Below are 16,822 nucleotides of genomic sequence, written 5' to 3' on the forward strand. Positions count from 1 at the left end.
ATGCATGTATAACAGTATAAATAGGAATACAAAAGGTTTGAAGCAAATAAAAAATAACCACTTACTTTCTTTTTTTATCAGTGCAAGAACAGCAGACCAACATTAATTCTAAGAAGTAATTTTGTGCATTTTCACACTGCACTTTTAAGATTTCATGCTCAAATGCATGTAGTTGTACTGAGGGCCACTTCAAGTGAGGGTGCGGGCCGTATGCTCCGTAATGATCCGTCATGATATCCCTTCAACATCTTAAATGAATGTAAATGGTTGCCCATAAAGTTAAAATAATGTTGTTTTCAGACACAATCCTCTGTGTGTGGATTGTGGACAAATATAATGATAACAACAAAAATAGCTGATAAGAGTTTAATTAAAGTGCTGATATCTAGACATTTAACATGGTTTTCTTGATAATGATTTTGGTTATTATCAAGAAAACCATGGACTCTTGTTATCATTACATTTGTTCAAACAAATGTACATTTAGTTGTACCAGGCATTAAAATGAACAAGAAAGTGAAGAAAACAAGATGATCTAATCATTTTTTACATGACTGTATATGGCTTACACGTATTTTGACATGTGAAATACACAGTTGCCCATGAAGTTGGAAGAAATTATTTTTAACCTCTTTCCATTAAAAAACATTGTGATAATGTGATTTATTATTGACAAATAAAGTGTATATCTTCTCAAAACTTACTAATCAATCTCCTCCAAACATATCACAATGAAATTGAAACCACAGTTAACAGAGGATTGAGTCTGAAAACAACATTATTCCAACTTTATGAGCAACAGTGTATGAACCGAACACTGTAAAAAATATCTGTAGATTTTACGGTGAAAAACTGTTAAACCATGACAGTAAAAGACTGAATGATAAATGGGTCAATTCAGTTTCAGTAACAATGAAACATCGTAAATGTATATATCAGCCAAAACAGGATTTCTTGCAGTTTTTAATTGTAATATGTATTTAATGTAATATATATACAAGCCAACTGAACTTTTTGCATTTATCTTTTGTAAAAAATACTTTTTCTTTGTGTTAAATGTACTCAACACCATATCTCTAACAAAAATATACTGTAATATTTAATGGTGAAATCTTTTTATATGGTAAATCTAATTTATGCAGCATTTATAAAGTATTTTCTTGTCTATTATTTGGCAAAACAGTGTTTCTTTTGATGGAAAAACTTATTCATACAGTAAAAAATTGAATAAAATGGCAATCTTAAATGTAAAATCAACAGTGCCAATTTCTTTTTACCGAAATATTAAAACAAGTTCTATCGTATATATTATGATAAAGTTCTGGCAACCACAGCTGCCGTTTTTTTAACTGTAAAAACAACAAGTTTTTTGTATTACAGTGAAGTGTGTAGCACATGTCACACATCATATCATATCTCAACCCTCATGTTACACATACAGCCCAAACATGATCTCATATTTCTTTTGGAGCGACATAAACACTCAGTTGAAATGTGTGCACTGTGTCCTTCTACAGTTGTGGCCGCATCTCTCCGTGGAGGACGATGCGTGTGTCTTTGTGTGAGGAGAGCAGATGGACAGTACACCTCTCTGCTGTTGTCATCTGTATTACTTGCAGGAGTGTGACATGAGTGTGCCACGGGGCATGGGAACCAAAGAAGAGTCATGTCATCCCCCCTCCAGGACCTCCCACCAGTTGGAGTGGCCAGCATCTGCCTCGTCTCCAGCCCACAGCAGCTTGGAGATCCTTCTCCCTAAGGACGCTGGTAGAAAGAGAGAGAGAGAGGGGGAGCTGCTGCAAATCTGACCCCTGCAGGCTCTCGGGGGAGAAGTCGGCCTGTTGTGGCCACTTCTGCAGCCCCGGCCTGCTGTCTGACAGGGAGACAATAGGAGGTGTGGAATGGGAGTCTGGAGAGCTGTTAGGTTCTGTTTGTGTGTGTGTGTGTGTGTGTGTGTGTGTGTGTGTGTATGTCAGTGTGTACATACAGCCTTAAATTTATGCATGTCATTTGGTTGATTGGTTGATCTCATTAAGATGCTGGCTGCATCTAAAAATGCACACCGCCCTGCCACATCCCCATTGTGCAAATTTATGGTTGAGTCAAAGTGTGAGGTATCAGGAGCTGCATTATTAGGCAAATCTCCGACTGGAAATTATATGGATATAAATACTACACTGCATTCTAATTACTTTTCTTTTTGTGAAAAAAGTGAAAAAAAAAAAAAGTCTGTTTCATTTACGGTAAAATACCCGCAGTTGTGGTTGCCAGAATTTCACCGTAAAAATGATAGTGACTGGGTTTTCTATTGTAGATGTAAATGTAAATATCAGCATAAACTGTAATTTAGACTGAAAAGTCCCTTTATTTTTAAGGTAATTGTGTCCTTGTGAAAATGTGGTATTTCTCCATTAATTTGACCTGAAAATTATATTTTTTACAGTAAAACTCTTTTCTACAGTGTTTCAAAAGTTTTGTACTATTCCTTGTTTTACAGTAATTAAAAGTGTCATGATATGCAATTTTTTATTTTACACCCTACTTCTCATGCAATTTGACAGTGTTTTACTGTAATTTCTACAAACATTTTTACAGGCATTTTAGGCCATTCTTGTTTCCAGGCCATCTGTGCCTACTCAGTCATTTTCCTTTTCCTTTAGCCCTCCTCCAGACTCCTGCAGGACAGCTGGCTCTCACTAACAGAGACAGAATTCCTGTACTTTTTCTTAAAGTGGCAATATATATCTTTTAACTTGACATTTTGAAGTAAATGTTGATTACATAATTTAATGACTATGGGAAAATGACACCATCAGCGTTTGGGTGGGTTCCCTATAAGTCTCGCTTTTACTGTCTGCTACTGTTTCCAATATCCCCGGCCAATGAAGGCCGATTTACACAAAACAAGTGATTTTGAGTTGTGCCTGCGCTTATACATGTAATAAAATAACAACAATTTCAATAAAGTTTTGTGGTCTGGACCAAGATGGCACAATGTCAACTGCAGAGCATTAAAGCTTCACTACTTTCGTACCTGTCCTTCACAATAAAAGGCTTACCAGAGAGAACTTCACTAATAGAAGCAACTCAGCTAAATAGTTTGAATGTAGAAAAAATAGCTTACAGTGGCTATCCAGATAGCAGAACAGGCAATAAAGGAGTCATAGCACTGGGATCTGCATTCAAATGGAGATTCTTGTCTCTTTCTTAAGCCAGTAGCCAGTCAGCTAGCCTTAGCCAAATAAACAAGAAAGCCACGGTCAGCTAATATTACTGAACTTTGCAAAGCTTTATTAAAGACAGTTTCAGATTGACTCTTGTCCGACAGCCTCTTGCTCGGTCACTCTGAAACTCTGTTTCTGTTCTTAGCTTTGGCAACGTCCTCTTTGCTAATGCTATTTTATCATTATTTAGATCTGTTACGTCCCCTCTTTAAAATAGAGAGAGCAACACAACAACCAAAAGATAAGCAGGAGTCAAAGTGAGTTGTAAATTAAATTTAACAAAGACTTTGCCATTCCCCTCTGGCTCAGGCCTCCTGGACTCAATCTCTGGCCCTTTTCCTATGAGCGCACATTCTGGGACATTTTGTTCAATTGACATGTATATTTGTACATTTTCTGTTTTCGCAACAATCTCACCACCCCAGAAATACAATAACAAATCATATTTAAAGTTGTCCTGCACACAAGACACAGGTCGCACAGACAGATAGCAAAGTGAGGACAAGAAGGGATGCTTACAATGGGCTCTTTTAAACTGGAACACACCACCTCTGATTGGCCAGCTCCACAGGTGGAACTCAGCTTCCCAGGTGGATCGCAATCAGGTCCTTAACACCTGGGAAGGAAACAGAAAGGAGGGGGGAGGAGGCAGAAACCATAGACTGTATATAAATAATGGACGTAGTCACAGTGACGTCACCCATTGGTTTGTGGCCCGTTGGAAGCATCGAGTTCAGCATTACACTCGTCGCCATCTTGCGTCGCCGCCTTGTTTCCGATACGGGGAGCAGACCATAACTGGACTGTGGAGGAGTGAGAGGGATCTGATCACTGACTACAGCCTCTCTACACCTCAACCTGACTGAGAGAAGTCACTGCTAATTCATGTTAGCATTAACTGGAGCATTAACTGGGATGTTAGTTTTGGCTAGCAAAAAACAAAAACAAAATGTATGTTAGTTACCTCAGAAAACTGAGCAGCGATTCCTTGGAGTGTCTGTTAGTCCAACCAAACACTGAACAAGACATTTTTACTGAACAAAATGTTCAAATAAACTGTTATTGACTGAAAATACAGTGAAAGGGTCAAAGTTATGAGACCAAACTGGTAAACGTCCTTTTTTATATCCAAATAACGATATAACTTTACTGACACGTTCCCGTGGATACGCACTGTTCTGCTTCTCTCCTGATGACGGCTCGCCTTGTTAGTGACCTGTCAATCAAAGGTAGCCCCGCCCCAAATCATACGATTCTTTATCTTATTTTTTCTTCTAAATGGGGCCATTATTTAATTATTTTTCAAGTGAGAAGTTTTCTCATTTTGCATTGAAATTAATGGACAGATATATTTTTACAGCCAAACCTAGCGCCCCCCTGCTGGAATTTTGGTAGAATGCAAGCTTAAGACACTTCCTGGTTTGCCTCCTTGCTCAAAGCCGGAGGTTGCCGCCTGGCAAACACACACACACACACACACACACTAATTATCACTAATTATCCATCACATCATATTCTACTCTTACCGTTATTATCAGTAGTCCACAGTTCACCAACCAAACAATCAATCATTACCGCCATTTACTACAAATCAGTTACACTTCCTTTCTCTTTTGCTGCAACGTTGGTGCTTCTCTTCTGTCGATAGTAGTTAATAATGAGGTTGGGATCAGGTGGGTCTTAATCCTGTTTTCACCCATTGTTCTTGCTTGTAAGCTCTATGCTGTTGCCACCACATGCATCATCCCCCGAGACAAACTGGTTCTATGCTCCTGTAAACGGTCTCATTGTCGTTTTCTTGGCTTGAGGATCCTTTTTCCTCTCAGCCTGGGTCTGCTGGGTTAATTAAGTAATCAGTCAGCGGTCAGTCACTTAATTAGTTAGTTTAATTACTTTAATATCACTATACAACAGTATTGAGGTCATTCATATCCTTTACTTAAGTGAAAGTCCTGATAGCACAATGAACAAGTACTCTGTTATGAGCATCATGCTGAATTGCTCAATTCAAGGTGTTAGATAACTAAATATTCGGGCTGGGCGATATATCAATATAAAAATATATCGATATATCTTTAAATGTGATATGGAATTAGACCATATCGCATATATCAAAATAGTTCAAGTTTTTTCTTTTTTTTAAAAATATAAATGCTGCCCTTACTAGGATTTGTCATATTTAGTTGTTTTGTAATGTTCGTTATTCTTTTCTCGTATAAATATATTTATTTCAGAAAAAGATTGGCCTATTTTATTTCATAGGCTATTTTTATTTAAGATATGTTTTGTTTAAATGTGCACTTTATGGAGCTTTTATTTTTTTTAAGAAAAAGGTACTCCTGTTGTTATTTATGTTCCCTTAAATAAATGGTTTCAATAAAACTACTTATAACATGTCATATTTGACTTTGACTGAACATTTGCTCTCACTTTGTGATAAAAATATCGGGATATATATCGTATATCGATATTCAGCCTAAATATATCTGGATATGATTTTTGGTCCATATCGCCCAGCCCTACTTAATATTACATTGTTTACTGTATATTATATTGTTGTATTATTATTACTGATTTATTGAAGTGAGTAGTATTTTAATGTTGCAGCTAGAGGTTCCCAACCCCAGGACTGTAGTGCTATACTGGGTTTTGAAGCAAAAAACAAAGAGCTGAATAATAATTAAAAGAGGCAAACACAAGTAAATTTTGTTGTGGTCATGTCCTGTGCAATCTGTGCTGTGATATTCCCCATCTTCTCTGATGATGCCCCAAACAACAATATACTGATTTGAAACTAAAGGAAGTCATCAGTATGTAAGGTAACCAAAGACTGTATCATAATAATATATGTAGTCACCATGACGACACCCATTGGTTTGAGAACTCTGGCTTTAAAGCCTCAAGCTCGGCATTTTACCCGTCATGATCTTGGTTTATGGTCATCACCACATTGTGTTTTTAACCCCAGGCAATCATCTTCCAAAATGTACAGTGGACACCTTTTTTTAATCCAATTAACCTATTAACAAGAGATTTTCAGAGAAAGAGACATTTCAAAAATGTTACAGTAAAGCAAAATTTTACAATGAACTTTGATGAAGGGAAAACGCACTGTGAAAGGTTCTGTTATAGTTGGGTTTTTTTTGCAGAACAGATGAGAGGAGAGTAAAATCCTTTTGACTATTTATTTAAGACAATAATGAAAGAGTGGGTGATGTACCTTCTCTGTTCAGAAATCACAGGCTGCTAAGCAGTTAGCTGTAACCACCTCCCAGAAATGGATACCTAACTTACTTTTACACAGAGTTTTATAATGGGAATCGGACTGGTCAGAAACTGTTGGGGCAGCACCATGGTTTAGACTCGGTCCGCCCATTTCGTTAGCACACAGGCTAGTCCTAGCCTCTTGGTGCTTCAGCTTCCAGTCACCGCCCTGTGGAAGGAAAAAAGCTAACAGCACACTTTTGTATCTTGTCTAGTGTTTGTCAGTGCCTATCTCCACCTGGGCCCGTGGCCTTGAATTGGAGCACAAAGAGTGCTTCAGTTTTTTACCTGCTCCCCCTCAAATAATGTGGTGATGTGCAAAGCGTTATCAGTATATCCTTTCTTTTGATACTCCTTCTGTATGCTGTGTCTGGCACATAAAATGTGTGTTCCATGCTCCGCCATATACATTCATAAGCAGCATTTTTACTAAAGGTCATAATGCAGGTTATTGCTATTTTTTTATTAATCTCTAACAGGTCTAAAATGAAAACGCAGTGCACCAGATAGTGACATGTCTATCATAAGGAAGCCCCGCCTGAAGCATTTCCTGCGTTATCATCTATTTTTCACTAAACGAACATCGTGCTGTATAAAGCAGACCTAAAACTAGCGATTGAGACCATAAATTCATTAGGAAAATGTTGACTGAGGTAATAATGTGAGAAGTAAGCTCATTTCCCTATTGACTTCCATACAATTGGACTTCATTTGGTAACCTATTGAGTCGACCCCTATAGGCCATTAGATAGAATGCAGGTTTAAGGCTTTTTCTAATTGGCTTCACATTTCAGGCCTAGAGATTTCTCTCAGCACTCAGCAGTCCATGAAATCTGTGTGTGAGGTTTCAAGACCAAAAACTGTCGATAGTGCAAAAGAGTTTGGGAACTCCTGTTTATCAAAAGTTGTCGGTTAAAAAAAGGAAAGTAGTAAAGTATTATTAGATGGAAACAGTTAAGTCAATTCCTAACAGTCTACACACAAAAATATCTGTTGATTTTACGGTGAAAAACTGCTAAACCATGACAGTAAAAGACGTAAAATGACAAATGAGATAATTCAGCTTCAGTAACAATGAAACACCGTAAATGTCAGCCAAAACAGTATTTTTTTACAGGTTTTTTTTATTTTTTAAAATACATTACTCCACTGTAAAATACACTGGCAATATACTGTAATATATATATATACAAGCATCGCTGTAATTTTTCCATCTATCTTTTGTCAAAAAATACTTTTTTCTAACTGTTAAATGTACTAAACACCATATCTCTTACAAAAATATACTGTAATATTTAATGGTAAAATCTTTAATTCATGCAGCATTAATAAAGTATTTTCTTTTCAATTATATGGCAGAACAGCGTTTCTTTTGATGGAAAAAAAACGTTTTATTTATACAGTAAAAAATGGAATAAAATGGCATTCTTAAACGTGAAATCAACAGTGTCTTTTTACTGTAATATTAAAAAAATTTGCACCGTATTTATCACGGTAAAGTTCTGGCAACCACAGCTGCTGGTTTTTTACCGTAAAAACAACAGTTTTTTTTTTTGTTTTTTTACAGTGCATCCTGACTTAGACTAATAATATTCCAACAACTTCAAGTATACAACATTGTCAACACTTATCTGTGTGCATGCATAAAGCTACAATAATTGCAGAGATTGTTTTACAATCTCTGCAATTATTGTAGCTCTCACAAAACAATTTGTGATTGTGATGACATAAAAGTACGTCTTTTATGATACAATGACAACTCACTCTTCCCTGTTTAACAGTCTGTGTGATTACAGGTGGTACCCTAATTTTTCAAACGATCCTCAATATATTGTCTAGTGTTTGTATACAGTTGATTACAGGTGCAGCTCAATAAATTGGAATATGATGTAAAGTCCATTTCCAGTAGTTCAAGTCAAACAGCCCCAATAAAGTATTGAGTCATATAGATGGACATACTTTTAAGAGACCAACATTTATATATTAAACATACTTTTTAAAATTGGTCTTTTGTAATATTACATTTTATTTGAGGTCTTCATTACATTTAAGCCATAATCTTTATAATTAGAAGAAATTAAATAAATTAGGACATGAAATGTTTCATTCTGTGTGTAATGGATCTATATAATGTGTTATTTCCTCTTTTCCATTTTATTCTAATTTATTGAGATGCACCTGTATAATGTCTTCCTTGCTTTGATTGAACATCTCTTCTCTGTGTGTTAATTTTGTGTTTAAATTGCAATACATCACCCACATCAACTTTAATTTGAGCATTTTCAAAGATCCAGTGAAAATGATACTATAGTTCTACAAGGACTACGCAAATCTGGAAACCTCTTTCTCTGCAGAGGCTATGTAAATGGTGCTCTGACAAAGATTGGGTATAGAGTTTTACTAAGATACAATATGATTATTGCCTCAACACATGGAACAAACAAATCTGTCTGTGACTCAGTAATCACGTCACAAATCCGCCCCAAACCAACAGATATGACGAGGTAAATAAAACAGAACTGTTTGGCTTAGCAGCAGATGTATAATTACTCTTTTGTCGAGACACAAAAGTCGGCATGATAATTATTTAATCCTGTCCACGCCGAGCGACAGATCTGCCTCCCTTCTATCGTACCTTTCCGCTCCAGACTCTGTCCTGCAGCAGCTTCAGTGGCAGATGGTAGATGAAAGAGGGAGCTGGGAGGAACGAGGGAATGAGAACAGGTGGGGGTGAAAACTGAAGAAAAAGAAAGGGCACAGGGGTCAACTGGGGCAATAGAAAGGGGGAGGAAACTTACATATAGACTTGCAGAGGGACAGATCGATGGATAGATTTTTTTTCCTTTACATTGTGCCTCTCTAAATGCACGGCCAGATGTCGACCACGTCTGTAGAAACGTGGAAAAATGTCTACAGGATAATGCCTAGAGAAAAAGACTGGAGTAACATAATAGTTGTTATGGCATTTTTGCACAAATTGCTCTCTTATTTGCAATTCCTTTTAATGTACTGTAATCTGTACTGTAAGTTAGAGCCTTTTTCTTGATCCCTTACATTTCTGCTGATTTAACATGGAATCCAAAGTCTTATATGGAATAGTGCAGAGAAATGCAGCCTATACAGGAATTTAATAATTCTATTTTAATCAGGCTCAGGTTTAGTGTAAATATTCACTTTCCAAGTAAAATAGGCCGAGTCGTATTTTAAAGGAGAAGGGGGTTAGAATGGAGTAGAATACAGTTTTATAGGTACTCAAAGTGAATAATGCCCTTTTCAGAGAGGCTTAAGTCTCAGGTTTAAGGGCTCCCTAAAGAACTGAAGGTAAAAGACCAGACCACAATGTGAATACAGCTGCCTATTCAGGACCCCAGCCCCCCTGGCCAGACACTAATGCTGCCCCCTGCCTTACAGCCATGGAGGAAGCCCCAGCAGACTGTTGAACTGCTGCAGCATCCCGTCTTCCTCCCCTCCCCTCCCTGCTGCGGCACGCCGGGCCGGCCCCGGCAGCTGTTTAGCCAACTGAGGCAGAAGGGGCTGCAGGGGAACAATGACATGTGACTTAACTCTCCCACTTTGTGCGTGTGTGTGCATGTGTCAGTGTTTTTTACGAGTATTAAACTCCACAGATTGGTCACCCCCCATCCTAAAATCTAATCCTAACATCCGTAGGCATATTTATGGTAAAATATAGAAACATTCAAATGTTAATTTGTTCACATTGACACATTTAGTTGGGGTTAGCTGAAGTTTGAAAAGTCTGTTTTTGTCAACTGTGAGCAGCCAAACATCTGTGAATTCTTCGTCGTATTATGTTTTCTACCGGCTGAAGGAGTGTATTAAGCAAAGTAATGAACCATTTCTGACCACTTAAGTGGAGGAAATTCTTGCAACATCTTTTAGTAACCTGAAAATTCACTTTGAAAATTCAATTGCTACATAAAATAAACAAAGAAAATGGCCTAAAAGGTCTTAAAATAGTCACTGAGAATGTGTCAGTGTCTTGACTCACATTTTTTAATGCAAAACGTTATCATCATCAAAACCTTGACTATTATACCAATGATGAATTGTGGCTATTTGTTCAGTTTTACCAGTAGTGTAATTGCAAGCATTTCAAATAAATCCCTCTTTTAAAATGCCAAAAATGTATTTAATGGAGCTAAATCTGACAGTATCGTTTGACCTTAAAGGGATGCAAAACACACACTCCACAAAAGGTGTGTCTAAAAACCAGATAAAAACAGTAAATCTGAGGGAAATGATCTTGCTGCATGGACAGATAATATCACTTGACAAGATTTCTTAAATTAAGATTATTTAATCTAGAAATAAGCATGTTGAACGCTTAAAATAAGAAATTAACTCTTAAAACAAAATAAATTAAAGCTGCAAGCAGCGATGAACTGGGCCGAGCAGAGTGACCTGACAATTATTTGTTTCTTACCAAGATAAAAAAAACTTTAGATTTCGAAGTGTTAGATCGTTTTTCTTGTTTTAAGAGTTCATTTCTTATTTTAAGTGTTCAACATGCTTATTTCTAGATTCAATAAGCTTAATTTAAGAAATCTTGTCATGTGAAATTATCTGTCCATGCAGCAAGATCATTTCCCTCAGATTTAGTGTTTTTATCTTGTTTTTAGACACACCTTTTTTGCAGTGCACATTTCTCTCTTACCAGTAGTGCCATTTATTCATCATTGCTTTGGTGCTACCTGGAGATATCGAGATTTCGTGCTTTCTCTCAGATATAATGGAACCAAATGGTACCTTGTTTGTAATGTTCAAAGTGACAAAAAGTAAAAAACTCAACAGCAATCTCTCTTTGCAGAAATCATTATCTGGCTAAATTAATCCAAGAAACTAGTTCCCACTTGAAAATGCTCACAATAACTTCTGTGGATTATTCTGAGTAGTCGATTTTTAAATGTATTTTATGGTACTTCAAGCACCACAAAACAAGTGCTATATAGTGTCATGGAAATAACGATTAGACCACCCTTGTTTTCTTTAATTTCTTGTTCATTTTAATGCCGGGTACAGCTAAAGGTAAGTTTGTTTGGACGAATATAATGATAACAACAAAATAGCTCATAAGAGTTTAATTTAAGATCTGATATCTAGACATTTAACATGGTTTTCTTGATAATTATTTTGGTTTTATCAAGAAATTGAAGAAAACATGGGTGGTCTATTATGCTGCAACTACAGTCATGGAAAAAAATATTAAAGAGAAGGCACACATCTCTTTGGTCATTTTTGATTTTGGGGTGAAATGTCCTTTAATTGAATAGCTGAGCCTAGTTGCATTGCTGTAGAGATGACCATACCCAAGTGGAGTTGAAACTATAAATTGAAAGTTGTTCTGGCCAATCCAATCAGCATGTTAATTGTGGAGTGGACCTCATTTTCATTAACACTGTGAGATAGAGCACGGCCTTGGTGGAAGCCTGCTTTCTCGTAGAGCCCTTCTAGTTTTATTTGGGTTTATTGCACTCCCTGTTAAGTCTTTGTGTTTTACAAGTTTCATGAAAATCAGGCCAGTAGTTTTTCCATAACTCTGCTGACAAACAGACAAACTGAATTTAAGCATAACCTCCTTGGAAGAAGTTATAACAAGCTGCACATGAATTGCTGAGATTTAACAGGAAGCACATGATCAGGCCAAAAAATAGAGCTAGACGAGACAATAAGCAGACTTGTTGTTGTACATACAGTGCCTTGCAAAAGTATTCATCCCCCTTGGATGTTTCACCCTTTTGCTTGCTTGCTTTTTTTGCTTTTTGCTTTTGCTTTTACACATGAAATCATGGTCGATATAATTTGGCCTTTTTAAAAAGAATTTGCAAAAAGTGAAAACAGATTTTTACAAAATAAAATCACTTAATTAAAAATATAAGGTAAAATAAATGATTGCATAAGTATTCATACCCTTTAAAGTAACTGACCTGATTCAACAGAGTTCCAGCTAGTTGATGCAGCAGAGTCACAGTTAGTAAATGGAGATCACCTGAGTCCAGTTGATGTGTGTCAAGTGATCATAGTATAAAAACATGTGTGTCTGGGAGGTCCAATCTGTGGTTCATCACTATTCCTGCTACAACTGCAACATGAAGACAAAAGAACACTCCTAGAAGTCAGGAGATGGCTACAAAGAAATGTCCAGCTCACTGGCCATCCAGAGTTCAGTTAAACCATCATTAAGAAATGGAAGCAGTATGGCACTTGTTTAAATCTGCCTAGAGCTGGCCGTGCTCACAATCTGAGTGACCGAACAAGTGCTCTTTAGAGTGTGTTTGTTTTAATTCGTTTTTTATTTTTTGGAAAATGCTTAGTTTTAGTTGAGTTTTTATTAGTTTTAGTTTTTTATAATGTGGTATTTGTTGGGTGCAAGATTCAAAGAGGTCATAATAAATGTTGCCTTTATTTCCTTTGTCTGATCCATCTCAGCCCCAATAAGTTTATGAAGTCATAAAACCAGATAGGAGCTACACGGTAGTGTAGTGGTTATCGCTCTCGCCTCACCACTAATAAAAATTGATTGTTTATTCTGACTTACTGGATCAACATTTTGAACCAAAAAGAAACAAAGAAAAACCAACATAAATTTGATCTTGTAATTGTGTGTGATCCTGTCATCAAACTCTAGTTTCTGCTTTGTTTTCTAGTCTGGATGTGATGAAGTCATGTTTTGGAGCTTTTGGAGACTCCAGAGGGTTACTATAATAACCTTGTACATAAAATATTCAACATATTAAACGTATCTTGGTTGTTGAGAACGTTGGATATGACTTCAGCTCCCCATCAGCACAGACTGTGCAGCAGAGCCCTCTACTGAAATTTCTGTGAACCTGCAACACTGACTGGATATTTTGTCTGTAGGACCATATCCCCAATCTCACTCATAAACTGAAGGTCTGGAGGTATTTTCTACCTGTGGCAAATCAAACTCCTCCCCTTTCAGCAGGAAGGAAAGCTAATGCATCAGACTGACTAATATTAACATCCGGTGCAACACCACGGACTATATTATGTTCATCATCATGTGTAAATATATCACATGAATTTCCTTTGGGGTAAAAAAACCCAACTAATTTATCTTAAATGTACACATTTAACGTTTCTAAACGAAAAATATGTATCATTTGGACATTCCTAGAAACATGCATGTCCACGTTATAGATCTGAGCGCTTATGGCGCTTCAGGGCATTAGGAAAGGAAATAGTGTGGTTTTAAGCTTTAAAAACAACATTCTGCTTGTGAAATAATGTAAAATACTTTATTATATTTAAAATGCCATCATGTAGGTTTTTTTCAAGCCTGTCTAACAATTACATGGATCTATGTGTTCGTAGTCCAAAATCTCCAGTTATCATAAAGTCCGACTGCACGTCACAACGCGTGCATCGGAATTTGGCCATAATATATTTATTCATTAACTGGATAACCTGCTTACTCTAATGTTCATTGAGAAAATATTTATTGAGTAGTGTAGCGCTCTGGGTTCCCTATATTCGTGCACTATAGATACAAGCTCTTATCTTTGTTTAAGTGTGCTCCTTTTTAACTTCGATTCCAACAAATCTGAGTGATTATTGATCACTGTAACAGTGCACTGCAATGATTTTATTAGCTTACTTTAATGTAAATTTTAATCTGCTTTCACTCCAAGAATAGCAGACGTGTTGCCATAACGACGCTGAGACGCCAGCAGCGGCTGCCGTAAATCTCAAGTTTCAGACGTAAACAATGACCTCCAGCGTCTAACAAAGTTAGACAGATTATAAAGCTGAGAAATCATTTTCCCTTTGTCCAAGGGGCCTGTTGTATTGCAACATTTTTAGCAAAGTGTCAAGATTATTCGCGTACGCAATCGGTGGTTGATAACCTTTCAAAATGTAACTTTGCCTTACTCAGAGAGATATCGTTGACCGGACACATTTGAGACCAGAAACATTTGGCAGTGGCACAACTTGACACCACTCGTAACTTAAATCTGATGCCCAACAAAAAGCCCATTTTAAGCTTATTTGGACTCTCCTATTTCTTCTCTTTGTTAGCATATAGCACTCATGTAGCGATTACAGATGGCTTTTAAAGTTTGGTACTTACCGTACTTGATTCCTGTGGTCTAAGGCTTGTACCATGAGGTCGAATGCACTTATTGTAAGTCGCTTTGGACAAAAGCTTTTAGGAAATAATATTATTCCGAGATATATTTTTATTTTTACATGCCATATAACTCAGAAAAAATTGTGGGAAAAGAAATGCAAATGTGACCGGGGCAACTATAAGCCCCTGACACTGGATATGACAACGCCACCCTGGGAGTTTGACCCAGGGAAATACACATTTACTATTTAGGTTCTTAATAAAAAAGGAGCAGAGACGTGCATTTCCAGGTATAGACAAATAGATGAGATTTTATTTAAATATAAAATAATGCACACAATACTTAAAAATGCGCAACAGTGACAGGCTAAAACGGCTACCAGTACAAGGGAGGGGGTGTCAGGGAAGTCTGCAGGAGGGAGTGAGTGAGTGAGTGAGGGGAACCACCACCAGGCCGGGATAAAGGGAAGTCAAACGCACTGCAACACAAAAGACACGCAATAAGTTTCACACAAAATCAAAATAATCATGCAAAATGCCGTAAATTATACATGCAAAACACAGGCAGGGGAGAAGCAGACAAAAAGGAAGACCTCCACCATGTGACTCACCGCCTACAGAAATATGGCAGCCCACCTGTACTGGCACCAACAACTATATAAAAATCACTCACAGGTAGTATAATAAAGCAAAATAACCCCAAAAATATACAAAGTAAATTAAATAGGGACAAAAACAGCAGTAGGTCAGAGCTCCTCCTAATAGGGCAAAAATAAACCATATTAACAAAATAAGCCACAAAATTGCTACTGAAGGAATTGCATTACCTTGGCAATTGTCTTACAGCAATTAGGTCATGCAGCAATCACCATCATCATCACATTCCTGCCACAAGAGGTAAGAAGTCACATTAAACATGATGGCACACAACTCAAATGTAAATGTAAAAGGTAGCATTTGTTAAAAGGAGGAGGAGTATCTGAAACAAAACCATAGTTAAAAAAAAATATAACAAATGACCATTTTACCTGAGAGTTACAGGTTACTGTCTGCATGTGATCTGGAATACAAATGCACTACGTGCTACACAGCACAAGGAGGGGAGGAGAGCAGCCACTGCGTCCACGTATGGCTCTGATCCTTCCTGCAACAATCTACATGAATAAAAAATACTTAAGTCCGTGCTAAAAACCCACTTCTTCATACCCATGACAGTGCGCACCTTACCGGGACAATATTGCTCCACCAGGACGGTCAGGTAGAGAGAGCAAGGCCAGCCTGCTGCAGGCTGCTTGCAGCTACATTTAAAGGGACTGTGGTGATTAGCACTCACCTGCTATCAGTTGGGCTGATTAAGGGGTGTGGCTGCACTGGCAAGAGGAAGGGGAGAGCCCTACTCATCACACATATAATTTCACAACCACTGTCTGATATAATCTAGTAACATGTATAGATATAGACACACGGGAGCTATATACTGTACTGAAAAATACATATCCACAAACACATAATATATCATGTTGAGAAAAATAATGGTTAGAAAAACTTTTAAATACACTTGTTGATGCTGTCTGCTGATATGGTGCCCTGTCTTGGCGAAACCTGTACCCTGAGTTTTTCCTGCATGCATAGTGAGAGATAAAACTCTCCTCCATGGTCCACCCTCAGTTGATCCCAAAGGCCACAACAGCATTCCTGCTTAATCAATGAAAAGGGAAATAAAAGATAAAAAGAACTTAACCAACTCATTATGTCATGAGGCTGTGTCTCAAGTTACACATCCTCCCCAGTCAGGGACAGAAGGCTGGTGAGTTTACCGGGGGTCAGGCAAGACGGGTAGATCAGAGGCAGGCCAGGTCGACAACAGAAATTCAGTCCGAGGAAAATCGCTGGAAAGTCTGTCATTGAAAAGCTGAGAACAATCTGGCAGTGAGTTTCTTCTTCTTCTTCTTCTTCTTCTTCTTCTTCTTCTTTGGAGTTTAATGGCAGTGGGCATCCTTAGTGTTGCATTTACCGCCATCTGCTGGATTTTATTTCCTTCTCATTTCCCTTCTATTATAATCTTTTAATTAATCCAGTTGAAATAAGGAATCTCATTATGTTTCTCCTTCCTTCCTTAGTTTTCCCACATTCTATTAAATTCTTGAAACTATTTCCCTCCATTCCTTCCCTCCGCAGCCCGATCCTCATCTCTTCCCTCTCTCTTTCATATCCAGCACATGCT

At 37.4% G+C, this 16,822-nt stretch overlaps 1 long non-coding RNA gene across 2 annotated transcripts; it reads right to left on the minus strand.

Moving 5' to 3' along the window:
- Positions 1–14,731: 14,731 nt before the first annotated feature.
- LOC131987019 (uncharacterized) lies at positions 14,732–16,515 on the minus strand. Of its 2 annotated transcripts, XR_009395725.1 has the most exons (4): positions 16,416–16,505; positions 15,627–16,293; positions 15,426–15,483; positions 14,732–15,356 (listed from the first exon to the last, which is right to left on the minus strand). It is a non-coding gene; the product is annotated as an uncharacterized LOC131987019 (long non-coding RNA). The 2 variants fall into 2 exon arrangements; XR_009395724.1 differs by having other exon boundaries at positions 15,627–16,515.
- Positions 16,516–16,822: the final 307 nt, after the last annotated feature.

The sequence above is a fragment of the Centropristis striata genome, chromosome 15, assembly GCF_030273125.1.
Source record: "Centropristis striata isolate RG_2023a ecotype Rhode Island chromosome 15, C.striata_1.0, whole genome shotgun sequence".
NCBI classification, from domain to species: domain Eukaryota; kingdom Metazoa; phylum Chordata; class Actinopteri; order Perciformes; family Serranidae; genus Centropristis; species Centropristis striata.